This window comes from Rhinolophus hipposideros (assembly GCF_964194185.1).
Source record: "Rhinolophus hipposideros genome assembly, chromosome: 19".
Classification (NCBI taxonomy): Eukaryota; Metazoa; Chordata; class Mammalia; order Chiroptera; family Rhinolophidae; genus Rhinolophus; species Rhinolophus hipposideros.
In genome coordinates this window covers 35,741,015-35,760,698 of record NC_138065.1, presented here as the reverse complement: position 1 = coordinate 35,760,698, position 19,684 = coordinate 35,741,015, and the positions used below count along the sequence as shown (strand labels likewise).

General features: G+C 40.6%; 1 protein-coding gene and 1 pseudogene across 4 annotated transcripts in view; one reads left to right on the top strand and one right to left on the bottom strand.

The window, feature by feature from the left end:
- KCNH1 (potassium voltage-gated channel subfamily H member 1) overlaps positions 1-19,684 on the top strand; it is a 335,068-nt gene that overhangs the window by 165,700 nt on the left and 149,684 nt on the right. The window lies entirely within an intron of this gene.
- LOC308487230 overlaps positions 6,754-19,684 on the bottom strand; it is a 36,407-nt pseudogene continuing 23,476 nt past the window's right edge. Inside the window, exons 2-3 of the transcript in view lie at positions 17,761-17,823; positions 6,754-7,883 (exon numbers count right to left, since the gene is read on the bottom strand). The product of the transcript in view is annotated as an uncharacterized misc_RNA (transcript). The remainder of the gene's footprint in view (positions 7,884-17,760; positions 17,824-19,684) is intronic.

Sequence of the window (19,684 nt, the reverse complement as noted above, 5' to 3'; positions counted from 1 at the left end):
TAGCAATAAAAATTATCCAAAATGAAACTCAAAGAGAGATAGACTTAAAAAATGAATAGAGTATCAGTGAGCTATGACACAACTTCAAGGGAGCTAAGGTACATGTAATTGGAGTCCTTGGAAGAGAGGAGTAGACAGAAACAATATTTGAAGAAATGTTGGCTGAAAAACTTCCAAACTTGATGAAAACTATGAATTCACAGATCTAAGAACCCAGCAAATCCCAAACACAAGAAACATGGTATACTGTGTATAGTGTAGCTCACTATAATCAAATTGCTCGAAATCAGAAAATCTTAAAAGCAACCAGAGAAAGAAGACATGTTATAGACTGAGAAACAAAGATATCAGATTTCTTACTGGAAATGATGTAAGTAAGAGACATTGAAGCACCATTTTTAAAGTGCTGAAAGAAGAGAGAGAGAGAGAGAGAGAGAGAGAGAGAGAGAGAGAGAGAGAGAGAGAGAGAGAGAGAGAGACTGCCAAACTAGCAATATCCAGCAATATCCAGCAAAAATATCTTTCAAAAATAAAGGTGAAATGAAGACATTTCAGACTTACGAAATCTGAAAAACAATTTGTCATCATAGACTAACACTATAAAAAAATGTAAACGGAAGTCCTTCAGACATAAAAAAACAACGATTTGGATGGTAATAGGGATCTACGTAAAGGAATGAAGAGCACCAGAAATCGCTGTCTCTGCCTGAACTTTCTTCTCTTCGTTTGCTGACTAATTCTTCCCAGTCCTTCAAGACTCAGTTCAGATTCCAACCATCCTTCTCCCACCTCCTAGACTGGAGTCTGTGTGGCTCCCAAAACACTCTGTGATGACCCCGTGTATTGCATTCATCATACTGCGTTGTAATGGTCTATTCACTTATCTAATTACTCCAGGAATTTACGAGCCTTGAGAGCAGGGGTGATGGCTGATAACTGATCAGTGATCAAAGGTGATTGAGAGGAGCAACATTCTGAATTAAGGCACGGCAGTGGTGACGACAAGAAGGGCTCTGTCTGGAGCAAACCCAATCAGACATCATAGGTGATCAGGGGGTAGTAGAATTCACTTATTTGTTTCTCAAATGTTAGTCATTTGTGGGTCCCTTTTTGTCATATCCCAGTTTAATGTGTATTATTATTTACTTAATATTATTTTCAAATTGACTCATTTTTACATAAGTAAATGTATTTTTTAAAACACTTTTAAATTTAATTTTTTTTCAATTAAAATGCACATTCAATATTATATTAGTTCCAGGTGTACAGCACAGTGATTAGACATTTATATAATTTACAAAGTGCTCCTCCTGGTAAGTCTAGTACCCATGTGGCACCATACATAGTTATTGCAATGTTATTGACTATATTCCTTATGCTGTACTTAAATAAATGTATATATATATTTTTTTAAATACAGTGTGACTAGTGCTGGGATGGAGGCATGAATGGGGGAGGTATTGGTGGCAGTGGTGACTGTCTCTGAGAGCCAAGGAAGGTTTTACTATTGCTTGCATAAGTGGGTGACTGAGAGAAGGAATGAGGTGCCATTTGACCAGTTCTAAAGGGAAGAATAGGCATCATCTCAGACAGAAAAGAGGAGAAAGGCAGAGGGTAATACATTTGCCAAAGCAGTGAGCCTGGTTTGCAAATGAGTCCAGGTATTCACGGAACAGTGAATGTGACTGGAGAGTTGGTGAGGGGAGAGGGGCAGGGGTTTATGGTGAGAGTTCATTCTTGGCCTTAGTCTTGGTCTGTGCTCAGTAGTGCCTCCTGAAGGCAAATAGGAAATAGTGTTGGCTTCAGATACTTAAGCTGAGAAATTGCCCTTCAGAAATTTGAGTAACTGGGGCCAAGAAAGTGAACTTTGTCCCCCCCGAGCTCGTCCTGGAAGAGTGAAGTTCATGCACAGTAGGCTAGAGACTGACCTCTTTCCTTCTGCCTGGTTGTCTCCTCTAGAAGGGATGGAAGACACTCATCTGAAAATGCCATTATATCTCAGCTCAGAAATTATGGTACAAACTGGTATGAGTACCTGGCAGAGAGCAGGGTAATATGTGAAGTCATGCAGCTGCTCTTCCTGGCACAGTTGGTGGGGGAGTGACTGCCTCCCTGAGGCAAGCATGGCTCAGGCCAGGCCTGTGGAGTGAAGGCAGGGGTAGAGGGTGGCAGACAGCGTTCCTGGCTGCTGCAGCTCTAATCCCATCAACAGGGGGAAAGACCCTGAGGTTGGGGAGAGATCAATCCAGAGTCTGAAGGCAGGTCTGGGTTTGAGAACCTTGCTCCATGATTTACAAGTTGTGTGCCCTTGAGCAGACACTTCAGCTCTCTGAACCTTGGGTTCTCCATCCATAAAGTGGAGCTGGGAAGAACTTTCTGCCTACCTTGGGATTCTCGAAGTTCACGAGGTCCTAAATGCAGGGATGCTTTGTGAGACCTCAGATGCTCTGCAGGTGCTAGCTGTGGGGAAGAGGGTCCCTCTCAAGTAGCTTTGGAGAAGGAGGCTGCCTGTGGTATAGATACCATATTGTTGGACTTGATGCTGTTGGAGCTGACGATGGCTATGGCCAGACATGGTCCTTGCTTGCCATTGAGGGAGGCTTGTCGAGAGCTCTGTCCTTTTCAAAAGGCAGTGGACCTGGCTCTAAGCATGCATGTGTCTACAGGTGCACTGATTTCTCTGTCCTCTCTTTGTGGCTCTCCAGTTCTTCTGTGCATACCTCTTTCCAGGTCTGATATCAGCATCCAAGGGCACAGCTTAGAGCTGTTAGTGGCTGCAGAATTGAAGAGGCTGGTGAATCACTGTCCAGAACATGGGCTGGGAGGAGGAGGTTTGTATCAGACCAGATCTAACCCAGGCTCTTGGTTTAATCATCTCTGTTTAATTCTTTGATGAACCTTGTTCAGCAGTCGTTCAATTGCTATTGAACCTCTTATGTTTCAGACTCTGTACTAGATTCTAGATTCTGTCTGTTTCCTTTTCCTGAATAGTTCAACCTCTACCAAACATTCCAATTCTTGGAATTGACAAAACTGTGCAGCCCGAGACAGAATGTCATAAGCCTGTGAATTTGTGTAGCTCTTTCTTTATACATTATGAAGCCTTTCTCATGGCCTTCCTTAATTCTCTCAACAGCACTATTCAGTATGCAGTATAATTTATGCTCACTTTAAGTCAGGCTGGCAGGGATAAAAGATTAAGCAGCTTGCTCCAGGTTGCACAGCAGTAAGCGGTGGGCTCAGGATTCAAACCTAGCTTCTGATTCTCGAATTCCTGTGCCACCCATAATAAGACTTAAAGCACATTTTGTCTTGTCCGAGAGGAAGGCCCACAGTTGTTAGGATGTGTGCTTTGTGTTGTTTTAGTGCATAGAGAAATCCCTTCACCCTAAGATCTGGTGTGGTCACCCTGTAATCAAGTCCCCACACGCATGAGATAGACGGACTAGGTCAGCCTCACACATGTTGTCCAGGAAAGAAGAGCTTTTCTCTATGGGAAGCAAATCCTGGATGGCACCCTTTGTCCTCATTAGCACACATTCACTGCTCTAAGGCACCAAGTTTAGTGCCTATGACTGAATTCATTTGCATTCATTTCTCTGAACAGGCCTAGACCTCCTACTGAAAGTTTTTCTAAACACTCCCTACCCGCAACTTCATACCTAGAGTTTGTTTCTGGTCTATTGGATTTGTAATTTAGGAGCAAAATTAGGTGCCTTCACTTTTCAGGGCGAGATTTATACGTTTTAACCCCCACCTCGGCTACTGGAGCTGATTACTCATTCTTCTGTAATGTGTTCCCGATAAAGGTTGGTGGCTGCGTGCTTCCCAGCCTTTTTCACAGTTTCTATGTTTTACTGGGTATTAATGACTGCATTTTGCAGAGTGATAATGGGATGCTTTTTCTTTTCAGGACTGAAAAGGTTTAGAGATTCTACCTGATGTGGCATCTAATTAGGATGGAGTTTAGGTGCAAGCATCGATTCTTTCCAAAGAGAAACACCTCAGTGACGTTCCAGCAAGCACCTTCAGCTTGCAAAAGCGAAGGATTTTGCCTCCTACTCCCATCCTCCTTATGTTGGTGTCTTCTTTCCCCCTTTGGCTGCTTACAAGTACACCAAAAGCTTCTCTGACTCATAGCGAAGGACTGAGCAAGTTCTTGTCATCTTGAATGTTCCAGGCTTTGACGTAACAGAGGGGCCGGTGGGTTTAAGGGACCATTTGAGCCTGTTCTGGCATCTACAGACCTAGATCTGAGCGACTGAGATTCTCCAGGGCTATTTTTGATCTTGAAATCTGGGGAATGAGGTTGAATGTGTTCATGGGTGGTCGGGTAAGATGATTTCTTCTGGAGATTCCTCTGAATGTATCCTGAGGTTCTCTCCTCTCTCTATCAGAGCTTAAATTGTTTTTCTCATAGGAATGGGCTTTGCCCAATCACAATTTTGTAAGAATATTGCTTACCTGCTTGATATGTGCACCCATGACTATACATGTCTATGAAAACCATCTCTCTGGGCTTCTCTTTTTAACAATAACTAAAGGAATTCTTTTAGTTGGAGACTTCATAAAGTCCAAAGATAGCCAACATAGAGAAATAATTGAGTACAATATTGAATTCATATACTAGATTTATAATTCAGGAAGACAATTAGGTGAATTCATTATTTATGCATTTAATTAATTTCTGTGCATTTGTATGTTTGGCTTATATTGTCAATGACAGGAGGAAAGGGATCATTCATTCATTCATTCATTCATTCAGTACCAACTATGTTCCAGTCTCTTATTGGGAATACAATAATGAGCAAGATAGACAAGGTCCCTGCCATCCTGGATCTTATGGTCTAATAGAGAAAACAGAAAACTAAGTAGTAACTATTCCCAGTGGTGGCGGGGGCAAGGAGTACACAGGCTACGGATAGCTCTCATCTTTCTAAGAAGGTAATACAGTGACATGCACATAGGAGTTGTTCAGTTATTTGCAGAACAAAAGGATTGAAGAATTTGCATAGAGTTGTGCAGTGAGAAAATGGGAACAGATTTGGGGAGGAACTTTTGGGTAGTGATGGGTGAACTTTTGGGTGTTGTCAGTACTGTTGCTGATGAAGCTGGTGGGCATGGAAAATAGGGCATCATGTGCTCTGACAGCTGAAACCTTCAATGGCCTGCCCAGTTCCTGATGTTGCAGCTTCATTCATTGTCCCTTGGGAGCTGGGCCTCAGAGCTGCTTTCCTGATTTTTGCACTGATGAGATTTCCTGAGATTCAGTGTCCTTCTTCAGACTCTGCATCCCTGTCTTCTGCCCTCTCCCTATTTCCCTGCTCTTGTCCCCATGCTCTCTCCTTCTGCACTTAAATGACCAGGTCAATTACACCTCTAATGAGGGATTGCATAGCTAAACTTTCTGCTTCCAATAGCAAATAGCACTTTCTACAAACAAGTCATTTATCCTGACTGGTGAATTGTGGAAATCAGGCTTGGTGATGGTGGTCCCTCCACCTTTTTTTTTTTTTCCAATTCAGGGGAAGAGTCACACCCTGGGTTGACTTAGATTTCCTTTAAGAAAGAGGAATTACCTCAGACCTGGTTAATTCAGGCTGAGAGCTGGGTTAAATGCTGGAGAAGGAGGGGTGGAGGAGCGAGCTGGTGTTCTTAATCCATTTTGAATTGATTTTTATTAATTGAGAGAACATTGGTTAATAACATTATGTAAGTTTCAGGTGTATAACATTATAATTTGATATCTGTGTACATTATAGTGTACTCACCACCGAAAGTCTAGTTTCCATCTGTCACCATATATTTGTCCCCCTTTACCCCTTTCACCCAACCCCCATCTCCCTTCCCCTCTGGTAACCACCAATCTGTTGTCTGTATCTATGAGTTTGTTTCTGTTTTGTTTGTTTGTTTGTTTTGTATACCACACATGAGAAATTGAGTTGAATTTTACTGTGAGTCAAAGGAAATTATGCCTGCATTTGGCCATGCATTCCCTTCGAGGAATGCTCAGTGACACTCAGGGCACGAAGGAATTCCATGAGAAAACTAGATGTCCTTCATAGCCCCATTTGGAGCTGGTTACTTGGTGCTGCTAGCTGTTTTAGTGCTCCTTGAAAGAATGAGGATTGCACTGGTTTCCTCCTTTAGTTTGTTGACCTTAAATGCTACCACATTTTCATGCCTCTCAAGAGAAACCCACAAAACCAAAAGCCTCACAGAGATGGGGATACTTTAGCAAAATTCATACAAAATAGTAATTAGCAATGATCTTCTTTACTTGTTAACTCACAAGGAAACACCTTCAAAACTGCATTTTGTTAAAGTTTCTGTACTACAATGTAGGAAGACTGAACTACACAAATATTGAAAAGTTAAAAAGTCCTTAATTTTTTATTCCTGATACCACTACCACAATTTACAGGGCAATATACCTGATGGAATGAAAAGAAAAAGAAAAAAGACAAAGCTGCAACAGATAAAAGACCTCAGGAATATACATCTAATTGTCACTACATTGCATTAACCAATAGCTGCACTTTTTGCAAACTGGCTGTGACAGTCCCGAACAAGAAGGGTTTCCTGTTTAAACTGCAGTAACTTTTCTGATTATGGATCATCATTCCTTCTGTGGAAAATTTTTACAATTCCTCTAATGCATTTGGGACAACTGTCTCAAAGTAACTTGCAGCTTTCCTGGCAACTCCTCTCTCTCTCTCCTGCTAAGAACTGGAGACCTTTTCTGCTGAGTTTTTAGAACCTTCTGCTACCATATCTACCACTTCCACCACCAGGTCCATAACCACCACTATAGGGACTGCCCGAGCTTCTTCCACCAAAACTGCCCCCCTTTATGCGTCTGTAATTTGATTGTTGTTGTCCACTATAATTTCCCAAATCATTATAGTTCCCACCACCACTGTAGTTACCACCAAAATTCCCCCCTTCATTGTAACCATCATATCCTCCTCCACCACCGCCACCATGTCCCTTGCCTCCTTGGTTCCATATCCTGGCCCTCCACCTCCACCATCGCCTCCTCTACTGCTGTAACCAGGACCACCACCATAGTTACCATCATCACCTCCTAAATCCATTATATCTGCCATCACCTCCTCCATAACCTCCTCTGCGGCCACCTCCGCCACCATAGCCTCCTCTTCCACCAAAGTTTCCACCGCGGCCAAAGTTACCACCACCTCCGAAGTTTCCTCTGCGACCCATAAAGTTGCCAGATCCACCTACATGACCTCTTTGTGATCCAGCGGACTGCATTTCTTATTTAGAAAGGGCCTTTTCCACTTCACAATTGTGCCCATTAATAGTGTGGTATTTCTGAACAACAATTTTATCAACTGTATCACGATCATCAAAAGTTACAAAAGCAAATCCTCTTTTTTTCCCACTCTGCCTGTCTTCCATAACTTCTATGGTTTCAATCTTGCCATACTTTTCAAAGTAGTCTCTCAAATTATATTCTTCTGTATCTTCTTTAATACCACCAACAAAAATTTTCTTCACTGTTCGATGGGCACCAGGCTTTAGAGAATCCTCTCTAGAAATAGGTCTGTTTGGTTCCACTACACGCCCATCAACCTTGTGTGGTCGAGCACACATCGCTGCATCCACCTCTTCAACACAAGGGTAATAACAAAACCAAAGCCCCTGGAATGTTTTGTTTAGGGATCTCTCAACACCACACGATCCATGAGTGTGCCCCATTTCTCAAAATGTTCTCTTAAGCTATCATCTGTTGTTTCAAAGCTCAGACCACAAATAAACTGTTTTCTCAACTGCTCTGGTTCCTTTGGATCATGGCCCGCCAAGGAGCCACCAGTGCAGCCAAAGGAGAAAGCAATACGGGCGAGGGACCCAGGGCAGGCCTCGCAGGTCCGCTCCCCTCCCCCTCCCACCACCCCTCGCTCTCTCTCTCTTTTTTTACTTATTAATTTTTCTGATTGATGATTGCTTCTCAAAATAATGCTGTTGATTTTTGCATGCAGATTTTATATCCAGCAACCTTTCTGAACCCTCCTATTAGTTGTAATTGTTTTTTTCTGATGATACTTTTGTCTTTTCTATTTTGTATTTGCATGTAAGTAAATATATAGTCTAGACCTACAGTTTTAACTCTTATTTTCTAATCATTATTACTCTTTGTGCTTATTGAATATTTAGGACATTCAGATTAATTATTCAGTAGTACCTAGTAGTCATATTAGGTTTTTCTCCTTTGTTCTTGACCTTAAAAGGAAAGATTGGAAAGTTTAACTGTTGAGAATAGTGTTGACTCTAAGTTTCTGATAGATGCTCTTTATAGGCTGATGCAGTGCTTTTCTAAGCTTTGTAAGAGTAAATTCATGGTAAGTTTTATTGAATAGTTTATCTGTATCTCTTGAGAAGAATATATGTTTTATTTCAATCTATTACTGTGGTGAATTACACTGATAAGTGTTCATTCCCCTTCCTTCCTTCATTTGTTTCTTCCTTTCTTCTTTCCTCTCCTTCCCCTTTCCTCAGGTATATGCACCAGATTATGAAACACTCATAGCCATGGTCTATCAATGCTATTATTATTCCCTTTAACTCACCATTTTAACTTCTATTTGTATATTTAGAGATATGTGCATCGTTGAGAAATATGCAGTGGGATATTGTGTGTTTGTAGGGGTGTGTGTATGTTTAATTTACATGAAAGATATTGTGCTGTGACTATCAGGGTTTCTTTTTGTTTAATTTAACACTATGGTCTTTGGCATTATATCTATGCTATTATGCATATATATAAATAGGCACAGTACTTTACATGGATTATCTTCCTTAATCCTTAAAATAACTCTAAGAAATATATGGAGTGTATTATTATCCCCAATTCAAAGTATGACCAGAAGCTCAAAGGGAGTAAGTAAATTGCCTAGGGATACCCAACTATTAAATGGCAGAGCGATTACCAGAATCCAAAGGCAGTATTGTTCATCCTAAAGAAGGATTAATGTGGAGGAAGAATGAGTTGAAGTGAAGATGATTATGTACCCTCAAGCCTAGTGATCTCACAACTATGAAGTGTATTCATGCTGAGCAGGGGGAGAAAAAGGCAACTACAGTAGGAAGAATGTATGAATATTATTGAAGATCAGAGTGATATTAGGAAGGGTCATTCTGTAATGGACAGCTTCTCATACCCCTCTGTCAGAGATCTTCAACTTGACAACAGATACTGAGAAAGAAAAGGAACTAAGATTTGAGACTCGACATGACACTAATGAGATATGTAATGACTAGTAAGATCCTGGGACCAAGATAAAAACATTGGGGAAAAGCTAACTAACAGGATGGAGCTGTGAGCAGAGATGTGAGTACATATTTAAAATAGGGGTTGGGGGAGGGCAGCTGGGTTGCATTGCTCACAATAGGAAAGGAAGCTGAAACTTGGCTGGGAGAACACCCTGTGCTTTTTCATCCCAACTCTGGTGCTGGGGAGCCCACAGTGTTCTGTGTGAAGAGAAAACCATCAGACCTAAATCAAGTCTTGTATATTGAATACAAAAGAGACAGTTCTAGGTGTGAGGTGGAAGAAGGGAGGGGCAACACTGGGTCTTTTCAGGGCATTAATTACTTCTGCTTCCAGATATGAGAAAGTAACTAGGACTGGACTTGCTCTTCTACTGTAAATAACTCAAAGACCAGACAAAAATCTATGAAACAGCTCTTTGTAGATATTAGACAATGGGCAGTACAGTTCTGTGACCCCTCCAAAATGGGAAACAAATGAGGTAAGCCCTATGATAGAACCAGGTTTGTGCCTGGAGGCACTTTCTGGACCATGGTACAGACTCAAGCGGGGCATGGTGGTATCACTGAGTTGAGGAGATAGATATTGGAATTTGGAGAGGCTGAGGTGGCTGGAATGTGCTGTGTAGAAAATGCTCAGGATCTGAATAGAGGTCTTTTTGCATCTACAGCTGAGTACTAACTATAGGGTGAAAAAGAATGACCAGATGCCTGTAATTCCCAGAGGTAATATAGAGCTAATCCAAGTTTGAGTTCTAACCAACCAGAATGGAGGATCCTTGTTGAACATCAGCTGCACTCCAAAAGAGACCCCCAAAAAATCACAGCTTAGTACTAGGACTAAACAAGCTCTAGAGGAAACTCTACTTTATAAAGTATTAATAAAGTTTTAAAAAGGATCAAGCTAATATGCAAGTAAAATAACCGCCTAACAGAACATAGTCCCATATTCATTAAAGAAGGCAACAGAATCCAACATTCAACAAAGTCACAATTTCCAACATTTAACCCAAAATTATTAGGCATGCATTACAGAAGAAGAAGAAGGAGAAGGAGAAGAAGAAGAGACCCATAATTAGGAAAAAGACTAGTTAATAGAAAAAGACCCACGATGATGGAGAAGATAAGACCTTTGAAACAGCTATTATAAATATGTATGTAATTGGAGTCCAGGAAAGGGAGGAGGGTAAAAAACCAAGAGGAATCAGGCTAAAAACTTTCTAAATTTTACGAAAACTGTAAACTCACATATCCAAGCAGCTCAACAATCCCCAAGCAAGTTAAAGACAAGTGAAAAACACACGAGGAATTCATGATCAAATTACCAAGAACAATGTATAAAGAGAAAACTTTAAGGGCAGACAGGAAAATATTATGTACAGACAGAGACACGTTACATACAGAGGAATGAAGATAACAGAGTCCATGTACTATCAGAAACTTTTTAAGCCAGAAGAAAATGAAAGGATATCTTTAAAGTGCTGAAACAAAAACAACAAAGTAAACTCTTAACATAGAACTGTCCATATAGTAAAAATATCCTTCAAAAATAAATATGAAATAAAAACTTTTTCTAAGAAACAAAAGCTGACAAAATTCTTCACCAGAAGACCTGAAATGCAAGTATTTACAATGCATGGCCAGCAATATCAATGTCACTTAGAGCTACACAAATGAAGCAAAGAGCATAGTGTGTGGGTAAATACAAAAGAATAAAAATCCAACCCCAAGAGGTTATCTCTCTATGATTTCATGTATATGTAACATTCTTGAAATAGCAATGTTATAGAAATGGAGAATAGACTAGTGATTGCCAGGGGTTAAGGAAGGAAGGATGGGAGGAGAAGGGAAGTAGGTATGGCTATAAAAGAGAAACAAGGGATCCTGTGATTTTGGGAAGGTGCTAAGAAAGTATTTCAGCAGGAAAATAGTCTTTTCAATAAATGGTGCTAGAAACCTTGATATTCATATTCAGAAATGAGCCTCAACCCTTGCTTTACACTAGACACAAAAATTAAAATAGATAAAAATTAAAACTATGAAATTTCTAGAAGTCATAGGACATCTTTGCAACTTTGGGGCAAGCAAAGATTTCTGAGGATACAAAATGTTTGGCATATAAATGAAAAAAAAAGTGGATCCATTGGACTTCATCAGAAACACTATTAAGAAAGAAACCATTAAGAAAATGAAATTTCTTGCCGCAGACTAGGATAAAATAGCTGATAAAGGGTTTGAATTCAGAGTAAATAAAGAACTCATTCAACTCAGTAATAAAGAATCAATTCAATTTTTTAAATAGGCAAAAGATTTGGACAGACACTTCACAAAAGAAGTTGTATAAATGGCCAAAAAGCACATGAAAAGATGCTCCGTTTAATTAGTCATCAAGGAAATGCAATTTAAAAGCACAATGAGATTCCCACGAGGATGCCTCAAGTTAAAAGACTTGAACATCATCTCATATTGTTAGTGGCTGTGTAAAGTGGTATTAACATTTTGGAAATCAGATGGGCCGTTTCTTACAAAGTTAAGCATAAACTTACCATAAGACCCAGTGATGTCACTTCTATGCATTTATCATAGAGCAATGATAACATATGTCCACACAAAAACTTATACATTAATGTTGATAATAACCCTAATCAGGAAAATCTGAAATGTTCATAAGCAGATGAATGGAAAAACAAATTGTAGTAATATATTCACGTGATGTAATACTCTCAGCAATAAAAAAAGCAATGAACTAGGGATACACTTAAAAATGTGGTTGAATATCAAATATAATAGGCTGAGTTTTCAAACAAACCAGACTCAAAATAGTACACGCTGTTATTTAAATTATGTGAAATTATAGAAAAGGCAAAACTAACTTGTAATGATGTAAGCCGATGAACGGCTGTCTGGGGCTGGGCCCTGGGGCACAACGGTGCACAAGGGAACTTTTTGGGGTAATGAAAATGTTCTGTATCTTGATTGTGTTGGTAGTTACATTTGTGAAAACTTGTCAAACTATAAACTTCAAATGGGAACATTTTTTCACATGTAAACTATAGTACTCCAGTAAAGGTGTTTTTTAAAAAAACACACAACATTATCCAGTTGCTTTTCAGGCTACCCCTGCACACAGCTGCATATACCAGACTAAGGCAGAGCACCAAAGGTGATTCACTTCATTCTTGATATCACCTGGGTTTTATGTGAAATTTTTATACATGTATATGCATGTATACTCGTATGTGCACATATGTATACATACACACGTATACATGTTTATCAAAACAAAACTCATATACCATACAGTCACACATTTAATGTGTACAATTCAATGGTTTTTAGTGTATCCACTGAATTGTAAAACCATCACCACTATCGATTTTAGCACATTTCATAACCCCTAAAAGACACCCCATACCCATTTGTAGTCACTTCCTATTTCTTTCCACATGCCCTATCACTAATTAAATTAATAAGGCTACCACTAATCTCCTATCTTTCTATCTATCATCTATCAATCATCTATCTATCTATTTGCCTGTTCTGGACACTTCATACGAATTAAATCATATAACTTGTGGCTTTTCTCCGTGGTTTATTGCACTTGGAATAAGGTTTTCAAAGTTAATTCATGCTGTAGCATGGGTCAGTACTTCATTTCTTTTTATTGCTGAATCATATTTCATTGTATGGATAGACCACATCTTATGTGTCCATTCATCAGTTGATGGACATACAAGCTATTTCCACTTTTTTGGCTATTACAAGTAATGCTGCTATGAGCATTCATGTACAAGTTCTTGAGTAGATATGTTTCCATTTTGGGGGGTATATGCCTAGGAATGGAATTGCTGGGTTATATGGTAGCTCTATGTTTAACATTTTGAGGAACTGCCAAAATGTCTCCCAAAGTGTTTGCACCATTTTACATCCCCACCAGCAGTTTATGGGGGTTCCAGTGTCTCCACATCATCACCAACACTTGTAATTAATTAATAATTAACTAATTAATTAATTATATTAATTTCAAGTGTACAAACAATGTAATGATTAGACATTTACACCCCTAACAAAATGGTAGCCCCCACAAGTCTACTACCCCTCTGACATTGTACATAGCTATTACAATACCATTGACTCTATTCCCTATGCTGTACTTTACATCCTGTGAATATATATATGTAACTATAGTTGACATTCAATGTTATTCTACTTCAGCTTCAGGACACTTGTCTTTTTGACTATCACTATCCTAGTGTGAAGGGGTATCGCATTGTGGTTTTTATTTGCATTTTCCTGATGACTAATGATGTTGAGCAACTTTTCATGTGTTTATTGACCATTTGTATGTCATCTTTGGAGAAATATCTATTCAGTTTCTTTGCCTGTTTTGTAATTAGGCTGTCTTTTTATTATTGATTTGTAAGAGTTCTTAATATATTCTGGATACAAATCCCTTATCTGATATATGATTTGCAGTTATTTTCTTCCATACTATGGGTTGTGTTTTCACTTGCTTTATGGTATCTTTTATAGCAAAAAAGTGCTATAATAATCCAGTTTATCTATTGTTTTCTTCCTTATGCTTTTGGTTTCATAACTAAGAAGGCTTTGTCTAACCCAAGATCATAAAGATGCATTCTTATATATTTTTTCTAAAAGTTTTACAGTTTTAGCTCTTACAGTAAGGTCTCTGGTCTATTCTGAGTAATTTTTGTATATGGTATGAGGAAGGAGTCCAACTTCATTCTTTTACGTGTGAATATCCAGTAGTCCCAACATCATTTGTTGAAAAGACTCTTCTTTCTCCACTGAATTTGATTGGTATAAATGCATTTTCTTAAAAAAAACTAAAGCTCGCCTTTAGCATACTTGTGGATTCATATTTAGCCTGCCCCTCCATCAGCTGTGTGAGAGGGAGAATAACAATATGGGACAAAACTGGGAATTCCCCCATCTCATTTGATAGTGCTTTGCCCCAGAATCTAGGCTAAATTTCAAAATTAGAAGTACCTATCTTAAGGGGTTGGGGAAAAGAAAGGGAGTGGCCTTGTTCACTTTGAAAAACAGATTCTGAGCTGTACCCTGTTTTTCTCCACACTGGGAAATATGACGGGGGCAATGAGGGCCACGGAGGGACCAGCAGGGCAGCCCACATACGTAGCTTTCATCCCATCTGAATATACTGCTTTCCAAAGTCTTTTCTTTTGTTACCTAAAATGAATGTATTAGCATGAGAAATAGTATTTATGAGTTATAAGGCTTCGCTGTGGTATTGTGAGTACACTGAACATTTAGGTATTGCATGAATAATTTCTGATGAATAAGAGGCTGCTTTTTGAAAAACAAAGAAGTCTTGCTCCCACTGCCCCAGAACCCCAGGTAATTTTGTTTGCAGCATGATGTTCTGGGACTATTATCAGCTTTGAGTTTTAGTAAGTGGTTAACAGATTTAGAACTGGATTTGATCCTGTTTCTTTGCTTAAAAACTGCATGACCTTTGAGTTATCTAAACCCTTTGAGTTCAGTTTCAAGTACAAGATGGAGTAATGATAAACTATCTGCAGTATTATTGTGAGGACTAGATTAATGAGCTGTCATGTGGAAACACTTGGTCCCGACGTGGCACGTGGAGCTGTGCACTGAGAGAGCACATTCCCAGGACTCTGCGAGGCGAAAGCTCGGGCTCAGTGGGTACATTGATAGGCTCCCCAGGGACGTCACACCAGGCCTCTCTGCCCCGTGGCAGATCTGAACTTAGAATTTCCTTTTTTGAAAGCTCTGCATGGATTCATGGAAGTTCTCTTGGTCATTCCTTACTTTCATGGCAACTTAGGAACGCTGGCAGCTCCCTTTGTGAACCTTGCAGCATAAGTCTTCACTGCCTAACTCAACACGCAGGCCCTGAAAGTCTCTTCTCCCACAACTCAGGACAGGGCAGATTCCAATTGGCATTTCGTTTTCTTGCCAGACAGCCTGTTTGGCTTCAGGGAACCTGTGTGGAGGAAGGGGACACTCCTATCAGGTTGTATGTTTCTGAGGTTCAGCCGATCAGCAGTGAGCTGTGGCCTCCCCACGCTGAGATGAGGACTTTGCTCCATGTTCCCTGAGTGTTTCATTAGGCACTGGGTCCTATTTGTCTTTGTATGTCCAACTCCAAACACTGTCCCCGTCACATAAGTGGATGCTCATGGATGTTTGTTTAGAATAAAGTATGAGGGAACACTCATCCATTCTGTCTCTATAACTATTGAAAATATCCAGGCAAAGTTTCTTGGTGTTAGGCTTTTTCTGGGTGGTACAACTTGGTTTCATCCAAAGGTCTGGCCTCACATAAAGAAAATAGGCATTCACCTTCATGGTGTGATTTCTGGCATGCTGGTAAGGCCACAGTCCCCTCATTTAGTCCCCTTTTCTCTCCTACATGTAAGAAATTCTTTTCACAGGTGGAAAGCCTTGCATTATCAATAATATTAAATGCAGTGATTGGTGTATAACCTATTGACCCAAATGTGCTCTAAGCCAGTGTTTCTCAGCTGTTCATGTGTATATGATCACTTTGGGATCTTGGTAATGTGCAGACTCCGGTGCAGTAGATTTGGCATGAAGCTTATGGTTCTGCATTTCTTCAGTGCTCCCAGGTGCTATTTCTGCTCCTGTCCTGGGGATCATACTTTGAATGGAAGGCTCTGTTATGGGTTGAATTGTGTACCCCGCCCAAATTCATACTTTGAATTCTAACCCCTACTATCTCAGAATGTGACTAAATTTTGGAGATAGGTTCTTTAAGGAGGTGCTGAAGTTAAAATGAGATCATTAGTGTGGGCCCTAATCTAACATGATAGGTTTTCTTAGAATAAGAGGAAATTAGGACAGAGTCACGCAGAGGGACAGCCATGTGAAGACATAGGTTGATCCATCAATAAGCAACGGAGAGAAGCCTCAGAAAAAAACCCAACCCTGCCAACCTCTTGATCTCAGACTTCTAACCTCCAGAACTGTGAAGAAATAAACGTCTGCTGTTTCAGTCATAGACTGGGTCGTCTATGGTACTTTGTAATGGCGGCCCTAGCAAACTCATATAGGCTCTAAGCTGGAGCTTGTCAACTGAGAGTGCACCAAATTGTCTATGATGCTATTACAAAGGTTAGATTTAAGACCTCCTGGGTGAGCATCTCCAGAGTGAACACGAGACGTGAGTATGCATATTTTTAAAAAACTCCACTCAGTATTCTGATGTGCTCCCCTGCATAAGTACCATCCCAAGGGTCAGTTTCTCTTGGTGGGAAGTTCTAGCTGTGGATTGGGTGAGGGGTGACTGCCTGGTGAACACTGCAAAAACTTGAACAGAGAGAAGTTAGAAGTCTACAGTGAGAATGTGCTCAAGTGGGTGATTTGTCCATGTGGCTGACAGAACCAGGGAAGCAGGCAGAGGGCCAAGCAAAGCCCCTTGCCTCCATCTGTGTTCAGTGGCTTCAGTGTTTCATCCTGCCCAGCTCTCTCATCACCTCATTGCCCCGGTAGGCTGCCCCAGAGCTCAGTGGGAAAACAGGTCTAGGGTGGAGGATGGGCAGCAGAAATCTACCCATTCAAAGAACAAAAGAGCAACAGACATTCATTCCTTTGAGGGGTTGTTTCTGGCTTTCTTGGAGGACTAGGAGTGGGGATTACTCCAGCCAGGCTCTAGTTTGTGAAAGTTACACAAAACAAAACATTCATCACAGCAAGTCTCTTTAAAGAGTGGTCGGTACTTGTACTAAGAACTAGTTCAATGAACAATTTGGACTCTGGCTATATATGGAAAATAGGGCTTTTAGAGGGCAGCTGCCCAAAAAGTTTGGAATCTTGCTCTGTAACTAGCTCAGTTGAGAACTCAACGTTCAGTAAGAAGGAACATGTGGAAGGGTCTTGATGATGAGGGTGAAGTGACATGTAGAAGAGGCAAAGATGACTCCAGAATATCAGCCCCATTGCCTGGGGCATGAGATTACCTGCCAGCCAAATGGCATGGTAGATTAAGAGTAAGCTAATTGCCTGATTTTTAAAAAAGCTTGTGATAATATTCTTTGAAAAGAAATGAGCTATCCGACTACAGATGGAATGGATCGCTGAGGGAAAAGTACTAAGGAAGGGAAGTAGATTACAGCAGAGCCCATCCCCCTAGACACGTGTGAAAGCATCACCAGCATTCCCAGCTGAATACTGAAGCTCTATTATAGAAAAACAGCAGGTAGGTGGGGAAGGCAGGGAAGGCTGAATATCCCGGGAGGCTTACTGAGACAGAGTTGCTGTCCATGGTGCTACTGGAGCAGTTTCCAGCTCTCTGACCAAACAGTATTCTTGACACTGCTCTATGTCTTATGTTTAGTTCCCAGCACAAATTGGAAGAATATCGTCAAAGTCACATCCTTAAAAATCGACAGACATCTAGAGCTTGGACTTCCTTCCCTCTTCTCCCCAGGTGCTACCTACAGCCATGGCTGCAGTGCTGACACCTTTGGTGGAGCCATTGGCCTCGACAGGGGAGGTATTATTCTGGAAGGAAAATCAAGCTTACAAGCTTACAGTGGATAATGAGAGGTTTGAGAAAGCATGGGTTCATATCTTTTTCTTTTAAAATCTTTGTTTAAAACATTGTGTAAGAGAGTCGGAAGTCTTGGTCACCTTGCTGGAATTTCTACTCCTTACTGTGGTTCCTTCCTCTGGCCCTCAACGATGCCTTTGCCCATGGATGCTGATGTTACTGGCCTGGGCTGGGGACCACTTTTGAGGTGGACAAAGCTTCGGATGATGCTCTTGAGAGGAGATTTCCAGAAGTTCCCCACATTGGTACCTTTACCTTCCTTCTCCTTAATCACTAAACATTTGTATCCAAGATGCAGTCAGGTCGAAATGAACCTTTTCAGGGGAAAGAAATTGCAAAGGGTAGGCTGCAGGATGAGCCCCAGGCATTTGTAACTTCAGCTAAAAATTTATTTTCTGAGTTACCACTTCCTCTCCTAGGATACTACGTGATACTGCATGATACTACAGCCAGGGCTGAGGGCAATTGCTCAATTCCCTGTACTCATATGTGTATAGGCTGATACCAGATCTAACTTGCACCTTCATGGGCTGGTCTCAGGTGGATGAGGCACTCAGTTGTCACTGGTTGTGACTGGTGGACAGCCAACAGTTGCCAGCCTGGCCTCCAGACCGCCCAGACATAAGCTCTGCCATATTCCTTTTCATTCTGCTCATAGCTATTGTGGGTAAAGGTCTGCCCTAGAGATCCTGGTTTGGGGACATTGTGGATTGTCCATGGCCCTTTACTTTTCCTCGGTTTTGATCATGCTGGAATCTGGTACTGATCATTCTTCCCTCCTCTTGGACAAGATGAATGATCTGAGGCAAGTTGTTCTCTGAGCCTTGATTTCCTCCTTTGTGAATTGAAGGGCTCTTCCTTCTATTATGTTTTTCTGTGAAATGAAGTAAAATACAAACAAAAAACCTTTCTTGTTATGATTTGAGAATAAATTGATATTGGAAGGAGGAATCCATTGTATTGTATAAAGTAAGGTTTGTGGATTTTAAGTTAATGTATGGATTCCAAAGATAAAGCCTCTTTTTTCCTGATAATCGGTCATTTGCTGAATTTTTCCTTATTAACCTAGAATCATGTAAATGAGAGGCAGCATGTTTCTTGAATAACATGATTTTTGATGTTGGTTATTTTATCTATACAGTAAGATTTATTGAGAATATCCATGACATATAACAAGAGATAGGACTTTGGTCTTTTTTTTTTTAACTAGATAAGCCCTTCTATTGCTGGGGATATTAAAATGCTACCTGATTCAGACTCATCTGTCTTCTAGAAAAAGAATTGAAATGCTAGACGGAAAACTCACAAGAAACAAAAGAGAATTGGGCCAGCTTTAACCAGGATGGTTTGGGTCTGTAGGCAGAATTTAGACAAGGGTATTGATCAGAGAGACAGGATAACAAACTATGGATCCATCTTCCAAAGATGATGTGAGCCAGGGTGGCAGAAAAACATGAGAAATCTCCCCCAAACTGTGTTTCTCTGACTCGGGGCTAGGGGCAGTCGTAGCTTTTTAAGCTTTTAAAGGTAAATGCTTCTCTCGCTAGTTCTACCCAATCAGGTGGAGGCTGGGTTCTGTGGGGTTCCCTGGTCCCTGGGGAAGTGATAGTGCCCTTGCCAGGGCAGCAGCCCTTGTTCCTCTTTTTTCTCCAGTAGGCTGGAATCCCCTGGGGGATTTGAGGCCCACTGAGGGGTTTTTACACTGCTGAGCTCAGTGGGGTTGGTCTCAGGGTGATTTCTAACTCTCTCTCTTTGCCATCTTTCTCACTGACCATGTCTCTGGGGAGCAGTACTGCCACCAAGGGGACACAT